At 37.3% G+C, this 4,736-nt stretch overlaps 1 non-coding gene across 1 annotated transcript; it reads left to right on the forward strand.

The window, feature by feature from the left end:
- Nucleotides 1-4,387: 4,387 nt before the first annotated feature.
- Nucleotides 4,388-4,506, forward strand: LOC126004581 (5S ribosomal RNA). The gene has a single exon (XR_007493853.1). It is a non-coding gene; the product is annotated as a 5S ribosomal RNA (ribosomal RNA).
- Nucleotides 4,507-4,736: the final 230 nt, after the last annotated feature.

The following is a 4,736-nucleotide window of genomic DNA, read 5'->3' on the forward strand; positions in this document are numbered from 1 at the left end:
GCACCTGTAATAGATGTATTTGCATCAGAAAAAAATTAGAAAGCCTCAGCCCCAGTTTTGAGGCTCCCTATTAAATCAAGAAGCTTAAATAGTACATCTAACTATGACATTCATTGATTTTTTGTGTGTACTAGACATAACTCATTAATTATAGCATAACTACGAAAGAGAATGGAGACTTCCAGAAACTTGCCTGCTAGACAGAGTCATTTCTATTAAGTATTTAATAGTCAATTCCTCCACTCTAATATACAATATTCACAGAATAGCCAAAAACAGAACCCAATTTTAAGGATTTTGACTAAAAATTTAAATGACATATATTAAATCTGTTTACTTTCAATTTCATTGTTCTTATGCTTAAGTTCTTGCCTTTGAGATCATATTCTGAAAAGCCATATTATTTAAATGATAGTAAATAAAAACAGTTACTTTCTCCTGAGATTTTCATAATAGTTACATATTTAATGACACACATTTATTGTCATATTATATTTTTTAATTAATTTCTTTATTAAAACACCATAATTTATAAGATTTTTCATAATACAGTTGTTTATTTCACAATTATAAAGTTGTCATGATTAAGTTTTAGTCATGCAATGTACAACACCCTACACCAGTGCCCATTATATTTTTTAAGTAATGTATTTAAAATATTTATTTACTATGTATATTAAAATGCATTTATTACTATATATTTTGATGTAGTACACATATTTAAGTGTTATGACATTTAATGTTAATAGTTCAATTTTTGTTAAATAATGACATAATATATAACAACCAGTGGTAGTGTAGATGTGGGGAAAAAGGGACTCTCATTTACTGCTGGTGGGAATGTCAATTTGTCTAACTATTTTAGAAGACGATACAGGGTGAGGGTGGGGGATATGGGATGCAGGATGGGAATGGAGGTAGAGGGAGGGCAAATTTGATGATGGGAATTCACCTGATTCAATGTTTATATGTACCTAAGATACTACTCTGAAAGATATGTAAGCCAATATGGTCAAAATAAAAATTATAAAAAAAGGAAACAACAACAATATCAAAACCAAAAAAAGATAAATAAATAAAAAAGATTAAAAATAAGAATTACCTCTTTTAACTATCCTCAGTGTAGTCAAGGCCAATTACCACAAGCCCATGGAAACATTAAATTCAATATGGAATAAGTAAAAAAAAAAGCTGGAAATTGAGCTTCCATATAATCCACAATACAGCTTCTGGGAATATACACAGGGGCCCAAAAACACAATGCAGAAAAGGCATCTACACCTCTATATTCATTGCAATACTCATCACAATAAACAGAATCTGGAAACAACTAAGTACCCACAACCTGTTGCTAAAAGGAGGTAAGGTAATATTAATGATAGTCCTTCAGAAGGAGTTGTAAATGACAATTTACAAACAAACAAACAAACAAACAAAAGAAGAATGAGTTTGGGGCAGGTGAGTTGGCGCTAGAGGTAAGGTGTCTGCCTTGCAAGCACTAGCCAAGGAAGGACCGCGGTTCGATCCCCCGGCGTCCCATATGGTCCCCCCAAGCCAGGGGCAATTTCTGAGCGCTTGGCCAGGAGTAACCCCTGAGCATCAAATGGGTGTGGCCAAAAAAAAAAGAAAAAAAGAAGAAGAAGAAGAGTGAGTGAGTGAGTGAGTGAGTGAGTGAGTGAGTGAGTGAGAGAGAGAGAGAAGGAGGTAAAAGAGAAAGGGAGGGAGAAAGAGAAAGAGAGAAGAAAACTGCCTGACAGAGGCTGGCTGGGGGTTTGGGGAGGAGGCAAAAAGGAGAATGGGGACATTGGTAGTGGAAAATGTGCACTGGTAAAGGGATGGGTGATGGATATTGTATGACTGAAACTCAATCAGGAACAACTTTGTAATTAATTGTGTATTTCACGGTGATCCAATTAAAATTATTTAAAAAATATTTAATGTAGCATAATTAACATATAATGTTGTGAAATAATAACTGTCTTTGGGGTAACTGAGGGACTTACCTGTGTCTGTTAGGAAATAATCCCTGCAAGGACTAGGGTGTGACTGACAGGCTCACCTGCAGAGTTTTATGCTCACAAAGCTATACTTAGTCCTGTTTTCCTCAAGTTTCTGTTCTTCAAGAGATAGTGGGTTCACCCACAATGAGCTAAAATTCTGATGCAGGGAATACCTACAGAAGCGAATATTTTTTTATAGAGAAATACCAGCCCTTGTGATTTTGCTGCTTGTCATTAAAACCCAAGACCACAAACTCCTTGGGGTCAAAGCCATAGTACAGTGAGTAGGGCATTTGCCTTGCAAACAGTCAACCTGGGTTAGATCCTCGGCATCCCATATGGTCCCCCAATTTCCTCAGGAGTGATTCCTTGTGCAGAGCCAGAAGTAACCCCTGAGCACCCTAGATATGATCCAAAACCAAAATAATAATAATAATAATAATAATAAAAATAACAACAATAATAATAATTATCCCAACTCCAGCCATCTTTTCTATCCTGTTGTATGTATGAAAGTAACAGAAAAAATAACCCAATAACCCTGTTTGTTCAGGTATCAGTCAGGAAATCCCCTTTGGGTTTTAGGACTGGTGAATTATATGAGGTGCCAGAGATAGAACTTGTGTAGCCTGTGTACAAGGGTGTCCTACCCACTCTGGCTCAATTTCTGGAGTTACATCACTATTTTAAGGTTTATTTTTCTATTATAAAAATATAATTATTGATTGCATGTGTTGGATCTTGATCTTTATTGTTTCTTCAACATAGACTTGGCTATATTTTATCATTAAGAGAATTTTACTGTTCCTCATGTACTCAAGCTAAAATAAATCAATCAGCTATCATTTTAGAGTCAAACATGAGAAGCAGACGACCAGAGTTTCCATCAGAATTTTCATCTCTCCCAGAATAAATTCCAATCTATAGGCTTTTGGCATGCAGAAGTGATTACAATGGAAATCTAACCAGTGTAAATAAAATATTGATTAGGAGCCAAAATATAGTCTTCCAGCCTTCCAGTATATCAAACAAGTTTATCTTAGGAAATGCTTTATTGTGGACATGGGGATCAAGTTTCTTCCAAATGGCTGCATGGGAAACTAGAATAATGGTAAGAAAGATCACTAATTGTTTCCTAACAGTTCTCTTCCATGGCTTTGTTTCCTGATGACTGACTTAAATATTAAATGAGTTTATTCTCCAGTGCAAAGTTTCTGATATTTTCCTTCACTTGATGAGCACTTATTTATGGATATAAAAATAATTAGAAAAATGGTTATTTGTATATTTGAAAATATAAGTAGAGATATCTCTCATTGTTAATCCTATGTTTTCTTCATGTCACCTAGCAGATTTAGAATTTAGGTTTTATTTTTTTCTCTCACCATATATCCAGATTTAGTGTGGATACATCAAGGAAATTCCTGACCCTTGATTCTAGTTTCAGCCACTAGACTTTGGATTTCATATTCAGCAACATTTCAAGAGAGAGGACACATATATAGAAAACCATTAGTTTCTTTTTAAATAGAATGATTTACTTCCAAATTGCATATCAAACCATTCTTTCTATAAAAAAAATGTGAAAAGATGATTACCATAACACTGCTATGTGTTCCTACATGTAGCAATAGAAATGCAAAACAGCAAACTGTATTATCTCTGCCCTCAAGTTGGTGGAAAAAAATAATAAACACATGAAGGTTATTTTTTTTTATTTAAACACCTTGATTACATACATGATTGTGTTTGGGTTTCAGTCATGTAAAGAACACCACCTATCACCAGTACAACATTCCCATCACCAATGTCCCAAGTCTCCCTCCTCCCCACCCGACCCCCGCCTGTACTCTAAACAGGCTATCCATTTCCCTCATACATTCTCATTATTAGGACAGTTCAAAATGTAGTTATTTCTCTAACTAAACTCATCACTCTTTGTGGTGAGCTTCCTGAGGTGAGCTGGAACTTCCAACTCTTTTCTCTTTGGTGTCTGAAAATTATTATTGCAAAAATGTCTTTCATTTTTCTTAAAACACATAGATGAGTGAGACCATTCTGCGTTTTTCTTTCTCTCTCTGACTTATTTCACTCAGCATAATAGATTCCGTGTACATCATGTATAGGAAAATTTCATGACTTCATCTCTCCTGACAGCTGCATAATATTCCATTGTGTATATGTACCACAGTTTCTTTAGTCATTCGTCTGTTGAAGGGCATCTTGGTTGTTTCCAGAGTCTTGCTATGGTAAATAGTGCTGCAATGAATATAGTTGTAAGGAAGGGGTTTTTGTATTGTATTTTTGTGTTCCTAGGGTATATTCCTAGGAGTGGTATAGCTGGATCGTATGGGAGCTCGATCTCCAATTTTTGGAGCTGCTCGAGTATCTACGGCCATACCACCCTGAACACACCCGATCTCGTCTGATCTCGGAAGCTAAGCAGGGTCGGGCCTGGTTAGTACTTGGATGGGAGACCGCCTGGGAATACCGGGTGCTGTAGGTTTTGGGGCCGGACCCCTTCGCCTTTTGGCCCGCCCCCGCCTTTTGGCTCGCCCACCCCCACCCCCCAAGACCTCGGACGCCTGCCTGGGCCGCTGGCTGCTGGCCCCAGCCCCGGTGCCCTGAGGCAGGGCCGTCCTGCCTGCCACCCCGCTGCTCAGGGGCGCCTCGGGGACCCTCAGATGTAACATTACAGGCATCTTCAAGGAGGAAACTGCACTCTCCAAGCAAGTG

This window comes from Suncus etruscus, chromosome 3 (genome assembly GCF_024139225.1).
Source record: "Suncus etruscus isolate mSunEtr1 chromosome 3, mSunEtr1.pri.cur, whole genome shotgun sequence".
In the NCBI taxonomy this organism is placed as follows: domain Eukaryota; kingdom Metazoa; phylum Chordata; class Mammalia; order Eulipotyphla; family Soricidae; genus Suncus; species Suncus etruscus.